At 47.4% G+C, this 18880-nt stretch overlaps 1 protein-coding gene across 2 annotated transcripts in view; it reads right to left on the reverse strand.

Moving 5' to 3' along the window:
* The window catches only part of Anxa4 (annexin A4), a 53762-nt gene extending 38126 nt beyond the window's left edge, over window positions 1–15636 (reverse strand). Inside the window, exon 1 of one of the 2 annotated variants that reach the window (XM_052174226.1) lies at window positions 15553–15635. The gene's annotated coding sequence lies outside the window, so the exon portion shown is untranslated. Of the gene's footprint in view, window positions 1–15552 lie in introns of both variants that reach the window. The other variant, XM_052174225.1, reaches the window with a different exon arrangement.
* Window positions 15637–18880: the final 3244 nt, after the last annotated feature.

Consider the following 18880-nt stretch of genomic DNA (forward strand, 5'->3'; position numbering starts at 1 on the left):
ACGTACGATCTATTCACAGCTTCTCTGATGAAGATGGGGCTACAGACTTACAAGATGAAATGGGTTCTGTGGATAAATGCTGCCGATAGCTGCAAAAATAATGTGAATCTATACTTAGACACGGTAACCAATTCAACTTAGGTGTATTTTACCTCAGCTTTGGTATATGTACTTGTGTACATACATGCTCTTTTGGGTGCATGTATGTATGTAGGCATGTGTATGCATATGAGTGTGGAGGCCAAAGGTCAACTTTACGTGTCACTCCTTCCAAGCATCTTGTCTTTTGAGACAGCATCTCTCACTGGCCTGGAGCTTGCCAAGTAGACTCTCCTGTTGCCACCACCTATGCTCCTCCATGTCCAGCTGGTCTGCCTGGATTCAGAGGATCAAACTTGGGTTCCGGCCAAGCTGTCTCTCCATTTCCTTAAAATGTGTCCATTTAAAAATCCCTAATCATGTACAGCCTGTGCATTTTTCTGGAATGAATATCTTACCTCAATAAAATAGCATGTGTCTGTCGCCTCTGGGAACCTATTGTTCTTGTCTTCCACTATGAACACCCACTCCAAAGCAAACTGACTCAGAGAAATCCAAAAGCCCAAATGGCTTTCCCACAGCATCACGGGTAAAATTGTGTCTCCTCAGTGTACCAGCCACTTAAAGGGAGACTGTCAACAAGGAGACTCTTTCATTGGGTTACATCATGTTTCCCGATCAATTTGGAATGGTTTTGGAATCAAAAGCCCTCAAAGACATGTGGCAGGTGCTTTAGTTCCATGGTCCTCCTTTAGGAAGATATAAGCACACTGTGCTAGGCATGTGCGGATCTCATGCAGAAACCCATCAGCACCTGTCTCTAGCTCCTGTCTGTCGCCAGGGATGGTCACAACCTATCCACACATGCACCATCCTGGTCATTCCCCATGAATGACAAGGCCATCATGTGCTAAGACCAAGATTCCAAGGCTTACTTGGTGGTTTTGTTTTTTGTTTTTTGTTTGTTGTTGTTGTTGTTTTTTTAATAAGGGGTTCTCTACATAGTCTGGATGCCCTAGAACTTACTATGTAGACCAGGCTAGCCTCAAACTCACAGAGCTCCCTCTGCCTCTGCTTCCTGAGTACCAGGACAAAAGGTGTATGTCACCATGTCCTCTAGGATACCTGTCTCTTTCATGCTCTTCCCCCAAGAGATTAAAATCATCCCATCTTTTTTTTTTTTTTTTTTTTTTTTTTACAAAATCCTGGTGACACAGAGGAATAAAACAGTTTGAATGTAAGAGAGTGGGGAGCAGGAGGTATGGAGAAAGGGGAACCTGTGCACTCAGGATACAGATGTAAGTCAGTGTGTCAGTCATGAGAAGTGACCTGGAGGCTCCTCAAAAAATGCTTAAACTAGGGCTGTTGAGATCGCTAAGTTGGTAAAGGCACTTGCTGCCAAGCCCTGTGACCTGAGTTCAAGCCACCTGAGTTAGAGTCCCCATGGTGGAGAGAGAGAAACTTCATGCTGAGCTTGCCCTGTGATGTTTACATGCAATGTGGCATGTAGACCTCCCCCACCCCCAAATCTAAGCAAAATGTAACAAACAATTTTTAAAGTTAAAACTGGACCTGGGAGGGGCTGGAGAGATGGCTCAGTGGATAAGAGCACTGACTGCTCTTCCAGAGGTCCTGAGTTCAAATCTCAGCTCACAACTATTTATAATGAGATCTGATGCCCTCTTCTGGTGTGTCTGAAGACAGTGACAGTGTGCTCACATACATAAAATAAATAAATCTTAAAAAAAAAAAAAAAAAAAAAAGAAGAACCTGGACCCAGGGAGGCAACTGGAAATAGAGAGAGATAGAGAGACAGACAGAGAGAGAGAGAGAGAGAGAGAGAGAGAGAGAGAGAGAGAGTTCAGAAATTAAGAGCACTTGCTGCTCTTGCAGAGGACCTGGGTTCAGTTCCCAATACCAACATAGTGGTTCACAACTGTCCTTACTCTAGTCCCAGAGGCTCTGACTCCCTTTTCTGGTCTGCCAAGGCGCCAGGCATACATTTAATACACAGACATACATGCAGGCAAAACACTCATAAATGTAAAACAAAAATAAGTAAATCCTAAAAAAGCGTAGGACTGGGGGAATGGTCCTGGGGTCGAGCCCTTGCCCACCTGTGCGACGCTTGGGCCATTGCTAACACCACCTCCACCAAATGATAGAACTGAATGGAACGTAACAGCGGCCTGGCTCACAGCAGCCAATTACACAATTAACCCAAGTGTCCATCAGCAGGCGAAGGACAAGAGAAAGTGGTAAGTCCACGCCTGGGATGCTTTTTACCTTTAAAGGTGATGTGGTCCTTTGACAACAAATCAGAGAAGGGAGCATTGGGATAAGTGAAATCTACAGTAAACCAAGGTAACTCAAACCTCAGGGAGAGGGCAGGGTCTGTAGGCTTGCACCTGGTGTCTTCCAGCATCCAGGAAGGGTCGGCAGGAGGGTAGAAAGTTTGAGGGAGGACAGTGGTGGTTACTGGAGCTGGGAGTCTGGGAAGGAGAATCAAGGACCAAAAGGCTCCAATGCATCAGTGAAGGTAGGAGTCGCCGTGTGGTGTGGTGAATGGGACAAAAATTGTCTCATGCTTCAAATTCACTGAGAATAAATCTTAAATATTCTCACCACAAAGAAAAGCTAAGAGGCTGGGGTGATAGATAGGCCAAGTAACTTGATTTAATTACTTAATACATATTCCTAAAGTATAGTATCACTTTGCATCCCAGATACACGCAATCACTATTTATCCATATTCAATCTTTTTTTTTTTTTTTTTGAGAGGGATTGTTTTTGTTGTTGTTGTTTGGCATGGCTTGGTTTAGTTTTACTTTTGGGGTGGGGAGGAGGGTTTGTGTGTAGCACTGGCTGTCCTGAAATTCTGTAGACCAAGTTGGCCTCAAACTCACAGAAATCTGCTTGCCTCACAATCCCAAGAGATAGGATTAAAGGCACGTGCCACCAATGCCCAGCCCATATTCAACTTTTAAAGTTGTTTTTTAAAACCATGCATGGTGGCTCAAGTCTCTAATTTTGGTGCTTCAGAGATAGAGGCAGGAGGATCAGAAACTCAAATTTATCCTTAGCTACAAAGTGAGGCCATCCTGGGCTACAAGAGCCCTCTTTCAAAAAAGGGCTTTTTAAAAGTGTTTTTAAAAGTATAGTAGGGTGTCTGGAGATATGGTTCAGTGGTCAGAAGCACTGGCTGCTCTTCCAAAGGACCTGGGTTCAATTCCCAACACCCACATGGCAGCTCACAACTGTCTCTAAGTCCAATTTCAGAGGATCTGACACCATCACACAGACACACCTACAGGCAGAACACCATTGCACACAAAATAAAAATAAAGCATTTAAAAAGTACAGGAGGATGCCTGGCGAGAAGGTTCAGTGGGCAAAGTATTTGGTATACAAGCATGAAGATGTGAGATCAGATACCCAAACACCAGTGTTTAATAATAATAAAAGAGAAAAAGGCGTAGTAGCAGTGAGTCTGTAACTCTAGTTCTCCAGGGATGGAGGCAGGAGGATTCCTGACAGTGACCAGTCAGCCTAGGCCAATCAGTGAGGCCCAGGCTCAGTGAGACACTGTCAGTACAAACAAGGCAGGGAACAGAGAAAATACACCTCAAGTCCATCTCTTCTCAGGACTCAAGCACACAGCAGGAGGGAAGGGGTCCAGCTGTGTGCAGGATTCCTGCTGTCCTGCTGTCCTGCTGAGCCTCTCTTGCCCCAGAGTGGGATATAGGTGTTAGGTGGCCCTGTCCTTCTGGCTGTAGAGGCGGCCACAAAACAAGCAGCATGGTTTTCTCCACAGATTGAGGCAAAAGAGTGAGCACAGAGCAGTCTCTCTCTGAGGCCTCAGCTCTGCCACAGGCCTAGGATCCTGCCAGCTATGTGGGTAGCACCTCCGTCTGCCACACCCTCCCTGGGCCAGGGTGGGGTTCTGCTCCCAGATCTTTCCAGAATTAAAGCTGACTCTGGCAGAAAGGCACAAAACAGAACTGTTCAGGCTTCCACTGTGGCTTTCTGATTCATGGAGGGAACTTTGCTATTTCTGGTGAAGCCTCTCCGGGTTTCATATTTGAATCCTCTTTAAGGCGGGGAGGGGGTGGGAGGGTGGGGGCTGGAAAGAGCAGGACTGACCTGAGGTGGGGTCAAGCTGAGAGGGACTGAAAGTAACTTAGAAGATGGAAGTGGAAAAAGAGGAAGAGGAGGAGGAGGAGGAGGAGAAGGAGGAGAAGGAGGAGAAGGAAGAGGAGGAGGAGGAGGAGGAGGAGAAGGAAGAGGAGGAGGAGGAGGGCTGACACCAGTCACTGGCCCTGCTCCCTCCCAAACCTGACAGGAGCGTTGGGATGGAGAGCATAGTCAGAACAGACTTAGCTCACTCTCAGGACCCACAAGTTGGTGGATGGTGAGAACTAAATCCAGCAAGTTGGCCTCTGATCTCTACATGCATGCTTTGAGATACACACACACACACACACACACACACACACACACACACACACATAAGGGGGTAGAGAGGGGGGAGAGGAAGAGAGGAGGGAGGGGGAGAGGAGGGGGAGGGAGAGAATCAGATAATGGCTGTGGTGACCAATGCCCAAATCATTCCCAGCACTCAGGCGACTGAAACAGGAAGACTGTAAGGTTGGGCAATATTGCATGACGTTGTCAATAAATAACTTGTTTTAACTTTAGAAGTTAGAGCAGCTCCCTTGAAAACGGCCCTCCCCTGCTAGACAGTAGGTGTCAACCCACAGGATGCCTTTGGGCTCCCTGCTGACTTGATCTAGTCTCCTCTCCTGGCACTGGACTCCTCAGAGCCATGAACCACACACACGGGTACTGAGCAACAGATGCTGTGGCTACAGCTACAGAAAAACTGGGGCTTTTCGTTTTGTCTTTAATAATTTTTTCTTAAAATGTTTATCTTATGTGCATTGGTGTGAGAGTGTCAGATCCCCTGAACTGACAGCTGTGGGTTGCCATGTGGGTGTTGGGAATCGAACCCAGGTCCTCTGGAAGAGCAGCTCTTCACTTCAGAGCCATCTCTCCAGCCTGTTCCTTCTGATTGACTTTACTTTTTAAAATGCCTTAGTTTCCCCATATGCGTAAACTTTGAATTTTAAGATGCACTAACTTCCTGCTCCTGCAGGCCTGAAGCTCACCTTGAGCGCTGTGTTCAATACCTGCCAGGCACGAGGCCTTTCTAGTATTCCTGAGCAACTAACTGGTACCAGCAGCTTTGTTCGCTTTGAATATTTTTCCAGTCACTGAGCAATATTTTAATGTGTTCATTTGAATATAGTTTACAGACGGCACAAGGTACTCATTTGCAATTTACATGTGCTAGTTATCTTAAATTATTTTCTAGTTTAAAAAGTACACACACCACACACACACACACACACACACACACACACACACACACACACACACACACATATATATATATATATATATATATATATATATATATAGAGAGAGAGAGAGAGAGAGAGAGAGAGAGAGATGGGATCTCATCTTTTAGCTCTGCCTGTCCCAGAACTCACTATATGAACCAGATTGGCTTCAAATTCACAGAAAGCCACCCGACTCTACCTCCCAAGTGCTGGGATTAAAGGTGTGTGCTATCACCTTGGCTCGCTGATATTTAAGAAGTTTAAATGGAAGCTTGCTCCCCATGTAGAAATAGCTGGTAAGAGGAGCTTCAGTGTTATCTCTGTAAAGAGAGAGATGGAGTTAACACAGGAGCTCGTGAGTTCCCTTGGGCAGATGAAGTTAGTTCTAAAAGCCAGAGGCCTTTTAGCTCAAATCAAATTCTTCTGGAGAAGATGAACCAGTTTTTAAAATGAGGTTTCAAATATTAAACAGAAATTTAAAAAAAAAATTGGAGATAGAGTCTTGTGTCTAACTCATTATATAGCCAAGGATGACCCTGAACCTGTGATCTGCCACCTCTGCCCCCTCCCCAGTCCTGGGGTCACAGGCATGCCTAACCACAGATGTTTTATGAGGGCTAGGGATCAAGCCCAGGGCTCTGTGCATGCTAGGTTCTATCAGTTAAGCTTCATACCCAGTGCATGAAATAAATTTTTTAGTATTTAACTTAGCTACTACAAAAATCTTAAGTATGTTTAAAATATTCTGAGCATTTGAACTGATGGAGAAATTGTAAATATTATGAATTCCAAATGTAGATAAAAATTTTCTGGTGACAAGTTAATACTGAAATTCAAATATGCCATCGTGATAGCATAAATTGAAAAAAGTCATTAACAATTCTATATTGATTACACATTGAAATGATCATGCTTTGGATGTACTGGTAAATAACCATTTAGTTTTCTATTTTGTTTTTGATGCTGGGAATTGAATCTAGACCTTTGTAAATCCTAAGCCCACACTTAACAAACAAGATACACCCCTAGCTTCAGTCTTTATTACTGGCGGTAACTGTTCCCATCTCCTTTGACTTTGATTGATTGATTGATTGATTGATTTGGTGGCATGTAAGTTGGGGCAGTTCCTGGGCAGTAACCAGAGCATTGCCTGCAGTATCTTTTCACTGTGTGTGTGTGTGTGTGTGTGTGTGTGTGTGTGTGTGTGTGTGTAGAGGCCATTCACAATCAATTTCCCATTTGCTGAGTTTGCTGTTCCTGTTGACTGTCCATGAAGACCCCCCCCCCCAAACCCACCTAGTTCCTCTCCCTAGCACAAATGTTCTAAGTATCCATGGCCATGCCTGGCTCTTACTTGAGTGGTGTGGATTTAAATTCATTACTTACACAGCAAGCATTTTACCCACTGAGCCATCCCCCCACCTACCCACCCTCCACCCACCGGCTCCTCTTTACAGTTCCTTAATTCACTACAGGAAACTCAAACTTGCAAATGCAGCTCACAGCAGAACTCTAGACTGTTTTCCATGACTGTGACATGAGCAGGGACAAGTGAAAGGTCATTACAGTCAGACATTGTTCTCTGAAGTGCGTATGCAAGGTCACCAGCCTTGTAATCCTCACCAAAGGATTTGTGGATTTTCCTAGTGCCTTCATCCCGCCACTCACTGTTAGAAGGAAGGGAGGGAGGGAGGACAAGGGAAGACAACACCCTCAACACATTGAGAGAGTTTGTCCTTGGCAACTATCCACTTCAGAGCAGCACTTGGGACACTTGGCCACCCTCGGAATTGGACAGGGCTCACTCCCTTTCCACCTGTCTCCGGCCATCGGTTTACTCCTGGCAGCCCTTACCGAGCCCTCCGGTGCTGGGTCTTAAGAAGACACTGAACTGAATCTGCCTTCGGAGCAGGTAGGCTGCTCTCCTTGGAGGGGATGAGTTTCAAAATCAGTTGACTGCTGGGTGGGCACAGAGGCCAAGCACCCCGTTGATAGCAGAGCGGCGAGCTGAGGCAGGACGCATGTTTAAGCGTGTATATCAAGGATGAGGAGGGAGAGGAAGGGAGGAGCTGGTCCCTGCTCAGAAGCTGCCGATTGTCCCAGGGCAGTAGGGTATCTGTAGGACATTCTGGGGTAGGCTGAGGGGGACAGTGACAACCTAGCTAGCAGCTTTCTAATCACTGCCACATTGACCCGTTAGGGAAGAGCTGCGGTGGCTTGGATGAGAAGTACTAAGGGTCTGGGTGAGGACTTAACAGAGAGGGGGCAGTTTTGAGAAACAGTGAAGAGACGGGCCAGACGGAGTCTATCCTAGTTTGGTAGAGAGGGTAAAGAGGATCAGGCTGGGACATATTTTTTGCCTGGACAGCTGACTGTGGCTTCTCACCCAACCATCCTTAGACACATCGAGTTCCAGGTGACGTTAGGACACTTGCCTAGACATCCTGTAGCTGTATCATCTGTACACTCCAGAGCTGAGAGGACTCCAGAGCTGAGACTCGGTGGTGGGTGGTGGAGTAATTTCTCAGCATGTAAAGGAGGGGAGGGAGGGGAGAGGGATTGATCAGTGGATCTGGTTATAGAGGCCCTGGTCCAACCTCCAGCACCATAAAAACTTAAACAAAAACCACAAAACCTTCAACAAACACAGGTGATGAACTTAAATAGCTAACTTTGAAAAACCAAGTAGCCAACCATGTTGGGGGGTGGGGGGACAAGGCCTAGTATCACCAGCCATCAGAAAAGACTACATCAAAACCACAGAGATGTCACCTGACCGTGGAACAGGTTGCTGCTGTCCAAATGACCGAGGATAGCCGGTGCAAGCCTCACGTGGCAACAGGATCCTGGCACAGCGTTGACTTGGGATGCAAACCACCATGGAAAACAGCATGGAAGTTCCTCAGGGAATTCAAAACAGAACTCTGTATGACCTGTCACGCCCACTCCAGGGTCTAACTCAGAGGAAGTGAAATCGGTGTGTAAAAGAGACGCCCACTCTCCCATGTTCACTGCAGCTCCCTTTGCAACTGTCAAGAAGTGGAACCAACTCAAGCACGTGTCAACGGATGGATGGACAGGAAAAGCAAAACAAAACAAAACCCCAACGAACACATACAGTGTGTACTCCGAGTCACAAGGAGAATAGAAACCTGGTCACTCACAGCTACTTGGATGTAAATGGAGTCCCTGAACACACAGAGATCATAGGACAGACAAAGACAAGCAGGGTACTACCTCACTCGTGTGGAATATAAAGCTTACAGAAATAGAGTAGAAAGGGGATTCCCATTGGCAAAGGAGGGGAGGGAGGGGGAGGGAGTGAGCAGTGGATCTGGTTATAGTTCGACAGAATGAGAGGTTCTGACGTGGGTTGTATAACAGGGTGACCACAGATATTGATAATACATGGTGCATTTCCAAAAGCTCCAGCATAGTTGGTGTGCAGCTCAGTTGCCAGCATGCTTTCCTGGCAGGCACAAGGCCCTGGGTTCGATGCCTACCACTGCTTGCCAATAAAACCAGAAGTGGTAGCACATGGCTGTAACTCTAGATGAGGGAATAAGCACGGGAAGACCAACAGGCAAGGTCATCCTTGGCTATATGGTTTAGGGCCAACCTGAGCTACAGGAGACCCTGTCTCAAAAGAAAACAAATCCAAGTCTGAGTGCAAGAGACTGAAAAATAAAAAATCTTGGGCTGGAGAGATGGCTCAGTGGCTAAGATCACTGATTGCTCTTCCAGAGGTCCTGAGTTCAATTCCCAGCAACTACATAGTGGTTCACAAACATATGTAATGGGGATCTGATGCCCTCTTCTGTGTGTTTGAAGACAGTGACAGTGTACTCACATACATGAAATTAAAAAATTAAAATGAAATAAAAATTAAAAAAATCCTCAAATACATGGAGTAAAATTTCCTCTTGGTCCAGGAGACAGCAGCTTAGCAGGTGGTAAGTTCCAAGCAGCCTCTATGTCACCAGATACAGTGAACTAAGCACTTGTAGGACTTATGTATTTTAAATAATCCAATAACTATTTGTGTCAACACACATCTATAGGCCTTAGAACAACACAACATTTTGAAAGGGCGCTGGAAGGTGACACGAATGTCATCAACAAATCCTCAGAGGCCAACAGTTCCTGCTCAGAGTTCCTATACTCCATGTGACCAGAATTGATTTTCTGTACTCGTCTTTTTTTTTTTTAATCCTCTTGAGTTAGCCAAGAAATAGATACTTTAGTTTTTAAAACCCATGTAATCCCAAAGGGCTTACCGAACTGTATTCTTTTCTCTAGTTTGGTACCAACTAACTTTTTGTTTTCTTACAGATGGGAAGTTTCCCAGGCATGGTGATATATACTGTTAATCCCAATACTCTGTCCTTACAGACAGCTGTGTAAGTAAGCAGCTCTGGTTTTCTGTTCCTAAGCAAGCCTGCATGGTTTGCTACACACACACACACACACACACACACACACACACATACACACACACACACGGCAGATCTAAGAAAAACTTCTAGAATTGAAATTGCTAGAATGCCTTCTAAAAAATATTTGACAAATGCTACCAACTTTCTGAGTAATCCTTCCCGTGGTCCTCAGTGCTCTCCAGACACCCTTGCCTGGGCTCGGGAGGGTGTTTGGAAACCTCTTGAAACTGTGGAGAATGTTGAGTATGTGTTCACTTTTCTCAAAAAGGAACTGGTTGCTTCAGTCACACTGGGGGAGGGGTACCTCTATAAAGGACGACAATCACAGAGTCAGTGGGACCCATGGCTTCAGTGACATTCTTACTGGGGATGGGGGATCCTCTATGAAGAATGAGAACTACTAAATCAATAGGTCCTCTCGAGCATCCAAAAGGAGCGCCTGCAGATGGGAACACTAAAACCCTGAAAATGTTTGCTCCTTTGCTCCCTGAGAGGTGGATGTTAGGCCCCAGTTCCTGGAAAGGCCCTGTTGCCTTCACTATGGTAGAGAGCTCAGCGGCAAGTGAGTCAGGAGCATGAGGCCCCAGGTCAACCTCTGATACTAACGCCACCTGGTCCCTCTCCAGGGGGAGGTTCCCCTCACACAGAAGAACACATCCTCTCAGACCAGAAAGTGTCTGCTCTCCTGCTCTCCAGAATCCCATTGCTCAGCTCTGTGTGGTGTCTAGGCCTGAGGGCTAGGGGAAGGGTGGGGAGAGACTCACGGGACCTCTACACTGTCACCTGCACTCTGGCCTTTGGTCACCATTTCTATCTGTGCCTATGGTGGTGATAACATTCACAGATGTTTTATGACAAGCCCAGGAGGCAGTATGACAAATTACTGACTTCGAGCAATGGAAACCTTTCAGTTTAGAAAATGTTCTTCAGACACGGTGTTTCAGGGTCCCACAGCAAAATCACAGCTCAGTTCAAACACAATCAGACGAATTACACACCCCACCAGCCCACAGTGGGCCTCAGCGGCTCTTGGCTTCCACGGCAGTTAACGGACTGTATTAATCCATCTCGACTTCAATCACATTAATCAACAAACAATTCCTTGAGCTGAAGCTAAGCCTAGAAGTACTGAGCCCTGTAAGACTGCTCTGAGGGACGAGGGTAACAGGGTAGCTCACATAGAGGTGTCTTGCAAACATGAGGACAGTCTGATCCTCGGAAACTGAGCTTTAAAACAGTGAGGTGTGGTAGGTGTGTTTATCATCTCACTGCTGGGGAGGCAGAGACAGATCTCCGAGGAGGTTCACTGGCTGGTCAGCCTGGCTTATGTGGTGGCTTCTAGTCAGGACAGCACCTGAGGAACAATAGCTGAAGTTGTCCCCTGGCTTCCATGCACATGCATACACATGTACACACACACACACACACACACACATGCAGAGAGAGACAGAGATAGAAACAGAGAAATAAGTTTGGACGGAGAACTGTCCGATTAGGATCACAAAGCAGATGTGACTGGTATAGCAGAGATTTGTCCTTCAGAACGGGGAGGTTTAGAAAGCCCCCCTTCACATGGAACATTAGCCTTCACATCACCTAAAACATGTAGAGTATATTCTACACTACATATAACATGTAACAAGTAGAACATAGCCAGGTGGTGGTGGCGCACGCCTGTAATCCCAGCACTCTGGGAGGCAGAGGCAGGCAGATTTCTGAGTTTGAGACCAGCCTGGTCTACAAAGTGAGTTCCAGGACAGCTAGGGCTATACAGAAAAATCCTGTCTAGAAAAATCAAAAACAAAACAAAACAAAACAACAACAACAAAAAAACCAAAACACCAAGTAGAACATGACAGATCAGAGTCAGTGGAAGATCATGTTTTCACATGTCATTCAATTTAGCAAGTGTGTTTGTTCGTGAGGTCTGCTTTCTCACAGTCCTGGTACCACCTTTAAACATGCAGGTCCTGGGATCCCAGTTCATTACACTGGATCAAGTCTGGGTCAGAGACCCTGCGGGGTATGATGGTGCACACCTGTAGTAAGTGCAACCAGGACACAGAAGGCAAAGGATGTCAAACTCCCGCTTAGCCTGGGTTACACAGTAACAACAGCTCAAAAAAAATGTTTTTTTTTTTTTTAAAAAAGAATGGTGCAAAATCCAGGTATAGTGGCACATGCCTTGAATCACAACTCAGGGGGCAGAGGCCAGCAGATCTCTGTGAGTTCTAGGTCAACCTGGTCTACACAGTGAGTTCCAGGAGAGCCAGAGCTGTCGCATAGTGAGACACCGTCTCGGAAACAAGCAAACAAGAATGCGGCAAGGATCTAAATAGTATTTAGGCTTCCTAGGGGGGCCTAGTGAACTCTGGAGTTTGAGGAAGTATTTATTAGGAATCTTCCATAGCTTTATCAGTACAATTCTACAGAGCCTCTGCCCAGGCCTTCTCTGCAACAAGAACTCTCAACAGCTCCAACACCCTCCCCATGGGTCCCAAAAGCCACTTTCTCAAGTTCAACAACAACAAAAAATGCCCAAGATCATAAGGAGTTAATCATTCCCAAACCACATGCCAAGCCCTTCAAGAATATAAGAGCTACTGATTCACATCTCCACGCACACACACAAGTTTCCCTTTTCTGGTCAAAAGAGCTTCAGGTTTCTGTTGAGGCGGAGCACTGTGGTGCTGGGGACTGAACTGTTGGCCTTGTGATCTCAGGCAAGCAGTCTACCACCAGAGCTTCATTTCCAACCACGCTCTATATTTCACTTGACACGTTGCCCAGGGGAACATTGAAGCAGAAAAACACAAATCAAGACTCAGTTAGGAAGCCAGGAATCTACGGCTCACCTTGAACCAAATCCAGGGCCTCAGCTGGACCTGAGCCTCACCTCACAAGTCCCAACCCTAGGACTTGAAGCCTTGTTTCTTCATCTGTACTGGGTTATGAGCCCACCTCAGGCTGAGGAGAATTAGAATAATGAGCCTAGGCTGACCACTACTCAAAGACCTCTGAGGAGTCCATCAGTGCCTGTTACGCTCCCTCCATACTCTAACTGCAAGAGAGTACGGGCCTGGTTTGGGAAAAAAATGACAGCCCCTAACCCAAGCAACACCTTTTTGAAAGCTTCCTGTTTTATATTTAAAAGGTATATAACTTTGGTGGCTGGAGACATAGTTCGGGCGGTAGAGTGCTTGCCTAGCCCTCACAAGGCCCCGGGTTGTATCCTCAGCACCCCAGAAGCGTAGGCATGGCTCTCCTCAGCACCCCAGAACGCATGTCGATAAGCCCAGCATTCAGGAGTAGAGACAAGAAGATCAGAAGTTCAAGGACATCCTTGGCTACACAGAAAGTTTGAGGCCAGCCTGGGCTACGTTAGACCTTATTTCAAAATCAAAGCTAAAATAAAGAATATAATTTCGAGGGCTCTCCTCCCAGTTTTCCTGACAGTTTACATGTAAAATATAGTTTAAGACAAATAATTGGATGAAACTGGCACTTAAGAAAAATCTGCTTGGACTGGAGAATCTGGCTCAGCGATTACTAGCACTGACTGCTCTTGTGAAGATCCTGAGTTCAAATCCCAGCAACCACATGGTGGCTCACGACAATCCATGATGAGATCTGATGCCCTCTTCTGGAGTGTCTGAAGACAGCTACAGTGTACTTACAGATAATAAAATAAATAAATCTTAAAAGAAAGAAAAGAAAAGAAAAATCTGCATATTCACTCTGTAGCTTCCCTTATTCCTTGACACATGACCCATCTCCAGTGCAGACCCTCACCTAGATCTCCCTTGGAGAGGAGCAGGGTAGCCCACAGCTATGCAAGCAAGACCAGGAAAAGAAAGGAACAAAGCAATGTGCCCTGGGATGCGGGATGGAGGACCGAGAGGCTCACCCTGTGGGTGCTGATGGCCGCAGGCACAGCCTGGCCCTGAATGTTAAGTTTCAGACTGCGTTCAGAGAAAAAGAAAATGCTCCCTGACCAAAGCAAGGACTCCAGCCCGGAGGAAATCATTGCTCTTGCCTTAATAGCTGTGTGTCTCTAGTACCACTGGGAGAGTGCACGTGTGTGTGTGTGTGTGTGTGTGTGTGTGTGCCCTAAAACCAACAGAAACCGGATTTGACTGGCTTTGGCAAGATCACAGATGTTGTGTCTCTCAGGTGACTGTGGTTGTTGCTTCCCAGTCTAGCTCCCCAACCTTTCTGCTCTTTTCAAAAGCATTTAACTGATTGTGTGTGTGTGTGTGTGTTCTCCAAGCCCACAACAGGGTGTCGGGGTGTCAGACACTCTGGATCTAGAGCTTCGGGCAGTTGTGAGCCATCTGAAGCGGGTGCTGGAAATTTAACTGCAGTCCTCTGGGAGAGCAGCAGGTGTTAACCACTGAGCCCTCCAGCCCCTACCTACTCTTGTGTTGGTTTTGGCTTGGTTGGGGCTTTCTTTTTTTTGAAGGACAGATCCCATGCAGTCCAGACTAGCCTCCAATACTACCCAGAACAACCGATTTTCCTGAACTACTAGGATTCTATCCCTTCTAAATCTATAACAGGAAGCTTTCAAAAGGGTGTTGCTTGGGTTTGGGTCTGTCATTTTCCCCAAACTTTTCTCAAAGGCAAACGCACACCTGGTCTATTTGGAGCCAAGGATAAAACCCAAGGCTTCTGGTATGCTGGGGACATGCTGTCAACTGACGTGTATGCCTGGTCCTCCTCAGTCTTCTCCGCTCTCTAGGGTGTCACTGCCATTAGTACAGTTGCTGCCCACCTAAGAAAGCAGGGTGTCTGGAAGTGATGGGCAGCGGGATAAATAAGAACCGGCCATCCTATCCATCCTTCCACCATCAGCTAACGCGCCCAGTTTTAGTGAAAGGCACAGTTGCTTAGGGCCCACAGAGCTCCTCCAGGAACTGGAAGTTTTCACACACTTGGGGTGCACATTGAGCCAGCAGTGTAAGCTGCCAATTGTCTCAGATGCTAAAGTCCCCAACTTGTCAAGGCACTGGGGGCTGAGTTAGAATGTAGCCACAGTCAGACATAGAACAAAAAAACTAAGAATAAGGTGATTCCTGGGTCCCAGGCTTTGTGTGGAGACCGTTCACTACAAGAGGGGCAGGAGCGCCCTAAGAAGAGAAAGCAAACTTACTTGCAAAAGAGAAAAAGGTAACACAAGTAGTGCTGGAGTGAGCTTCAGAGAATGGTAACACAGTGGTTTATCCTCAATGTGGAGTCCCAGAGGCTTTGACTCAGCAGAGGACTGCAGGGGACTCTAGTGCTGTGCACCGTGTGGCACTGCCTGCTCCTTCCCACGTTTCCCAGGTGGCTGCTCCAGTCCGGGACCTCACGCTTACAGGGCGCGGCGCCAAGTGGCCCAAAGAACCGCTCCCGATCGCAGCACCCGGCCCCTGAGCCCAAGATCCTCAGCCACAGCCTAGGACATCCGGGCGGGAGCCCAAGATTCCCAGGTCCGAGCCCAGGACCGGCGGCTGAGCCCAGGATCCCGGGGTTAAGTTCGGGCTTCCAGGCCCCAGCTGCCGCCGAGACCAGGATTCTCCAAATAAAGTCTAGATGTCCGGGTCTAAGCCTAGGACACCAGCCCGGAGCCTGACACCCACACCCAGAGCCCAGAGCCCGCGGCGGAGGTCTGGACCACTGCCTAAGCCCCTTACCTCTCTCGTGCGGAGACTGGCCGAGTCTACCCCGGCTGCCACACCCTCGTCCCGGACGATAGGACCCGCCCCGTCTCGGGGTGGAGACTGAGCCCAAGTTCCTGGTTGTCCCTTTGCCCACGGGAAAGTCCCTCCCAGGCGAAGCGCAGCTGGAGCTGCACGAGAATCGCTCCAGCACCAGGAGACACCTGAGGCAGATCACGCACTCGGCCTTCAACCCCACTAAGGACAGCGAGCCCACAAAGGACCCCGAGACTGCACCGCCAAACCCCACTCAGGACCTTGACCCCTTCACAACCAGACTCACTCTGGCTCCAGATCCCAGGGTCTCGGCATCGCCTCCTGCAGGGAGTGCACTTCGCACTCGGGGTCTCAGCGCTCCAGCCGGGCGCCCAGATCAGTCAAGAGAGGACTGGAAAAGCAGAAAATGACATCCGAGGGCACATTTCATGTCCTTCTTTCACATTACAACACATGTTCCAGAAAATTCTTAGTAGTTCTACACCTCCCTTAAAGAAGACAGAAGCAATCCCCAGAGTCGGGGGAAGGGTTCTGGGAGACAGATGCGGGTGACCTTTGGGAACTGGGGTTAGGAGCAATTCTGGGTTTCCCACTAAACTTTCAACTGAAGCGTTGCTTGGTTGCTAGCCAGCCTGGCTCTGGCTCCTTGCTGGACACCGAGGCACGTGCCTCTTGCCTCAAGTACAGTAAACGCTTGAAGAACAGAGGCAGGTGCAGGCAACAGAGGCTCCACAGGCAACCTCCAATTTCATTAACAAAGAATGGGCCGCTTTGGGCAGTGTTTGCTCTCCAGCCAACCAAAACCTATGTGGTCATTATTTTAAATTATATCAGCAACTGTAGCTTAGAGGAGGTGGCTTACTGTGTGGTTAACAGCTGAGGGGTCAGGAGGAGGAAGGCTCATCTAGACTTGGGCCTGTCTGTCTGTTCATGTTCAGAAGCCTAAATGTTTCTACACTTCCATAAGGGGAAGAGACAAAATTAATCAAGGTAATGGGAAGGACAAAATAATGATACTTTATTTCTGAAGATTTGAGAATGATGCATCCTTTTAAAAATAATTAGGTGCTGGGGAAGCGGGGAGATAAAGGTTAGCATCTAGCAACCACAGTTAGCCCACAGCTAAGCTGACCAGCCAGCAAGGGTAACCAGGCCACCGGCCGCTGATGCCCCTTCCCCCAAGGTCTGCCCTAGCTCAGGTGGGGAAGCCACAGATAGAGGCTTTTATTATGACATATAAATATATGTGCAATTTCTTTTCTGTGTATAGATTTTTCTCTGCGTGTATATCTGCACACCAGCATAGGAGCCCTTGGCTGCTGGGAACCGGAGGCCTGTCCTTTGGGAGAACAGTTAGTGGCTGAACCATCTCTCTAGTCCCCACCTGAGTCTTTATGGGACACAGAAGGCCAGGACTCCATCTGGACCAGGCTCAGCTGGGATCCGGGGTCTGGGGTCAGGGGAGGGCTGACCTCTGGCAGGAGCCTTCCCTCCTTCTGAGCTATGACAGGCAACAGCAGACATAGGACTTCTTCCAACAGCCTGCAGGCTCTCCTGAGAATGCCCAGGAGAGCACTAACAGAGCATCTACATCCTGTCTTACTTCTGGGGAACCTGATCTAACACAGTGCATTAAAAGAATTAATAGAGTTGTTCAACTTAAGGACTCAGACTTCACACTAAAGATATCAAAATGAGGCACCACAAGCCACACACATGCTGTATCTATACATTTGCAGACAAAACACTCGTATACATAAAATAAAACAATAACTTGTTATAAATATTAAAAGAGCACAGAATGCTCTTCTAGAGGACCCCAAGGTCAATCCCCAGCACCCACGTGGTGTTTCATAACTATCTTTAACTCCAGTTGCAAGTGATCCCACAATCTCCTCTGGCCTCTGTGGGCATCAGGCATGCAAGCAGTGCCCAGACGTGCATAGAGACAAAACACCCTTACACATTTTTTTTAAATAGCAAAATAAATACATATATTTGTTAGATGTCAAACCCAGAACAAACGGCCCAGTTACTTACTTAACATATCAAAGCAGACCCTGGCTGCCAGGTTCTCTGTATCCCCCTGCCTGTGTCAGGGCCCTCCTGGATGACTGGTTTTATTTTAGGTATGGTGTGTGGGAGAGCAGAGCCGGTGGCAGAGTGGACATTACCCGTGTGAGGAGACGGGGAGGGGTGAGAGAGGAGAACCGGGAACCCAGAAGAGAGCATGGTAACCAACATGGTTGGACGACACAGGAAAAAGCAGCCCAGCCCCTGGGCTGGAGAGCTCAGGGTAGGGTGTAGGCTGTGCCTGCCAGGAGGACCCCCTGACAGGTAGGGTCTGAGGGGTGCAGGGACAACCTGGCCCTGGTTTACTCTGATATGTTAAGTAGGCCCCTCAGCTGTTTACCCCAGGTTGAGATCTAATAATATTTACTTCAGATTTCTTCTGAAGTTGAATGAAAGCAAAAGTAGACTTTTTTTTTCAATAAAAAAAACTGATCTTGGTGGTACACTCCTGTAACTCCAGCACTTGGCAGGTAGAACAGAGGATCAAGAATTCAGGGTCACGGGCTGAAGAGATGGCAAGGCAGTTAAGAGCACTGACTGCTCTTCCAAAGGTCCTGAGTTCAAATCCCAGCAACCACATGGTAGTTCACAACCATCTGCAATGAGATCTGCAAATGAGACACTCTTCTGGAGTGTCTGAAAACAACTACAGTGTACTTACATATAATAATAATGATGATGATGATAAAAAGAATTCAGGGTCATCCTGGGGTACATTGCAAATTCAAGGCCAGCCTGGGATTCAGGGATCAACTATCTCAAGGAAAAATAAAAATAAACAAAAGCCTCTCAATAGTGCCAGGGATGTAGCGTGGTGGTAAAGCATGAGCTAAGCAAACACAAGACCCCAGATCCACCCCCAGACTTCAGAAACATAAGCATCTCTCAAGACAACTCCTCTCTGGCACCTGGGAAGCAGAAAGCCAGGTGATAACCGTCTTAGCCGGCCTGAGAAGGTGGAGCCCAGTGCCAGGAGAAAGCCAAGAAGCGGCATGAAATGTGACCTCATTTCCCGAGCACTGAAGGCCTCAGCCTCTGTACCAGATGCCTCTGAAAGGGGATATTCGGGTAAGACTAAAGTCAAGCTCTCGTCAGAAATCTGTTCTGGGAGCAGCTGGTGTTCAGTCCCCTCTGCTCAGCTCTCCTCTTTCACCCAAGAGACAGCTGGAAGCCTGGAAGGGCCTTCTGCAGAAGGGTATTTTGGGGTAGGGGTACCAGATTCAGTCAAGGTACT

The sequence above is a fragment of the Apodemus sylvaticus genome, chromosome 2 (genome assembly GCF_947179515.1).
Source record: "Apodemus sylvaticus chromosome 2, mApoSyl1.1, whole genome shotgun sequence".
Classification (NCBI taxonomy): domain Eukaryota; kingdom Metazoa; phylum Chordata; class Mammalia; order Rodentia; family Muridae; genus Apodemus; species Apodemus sylvaticus.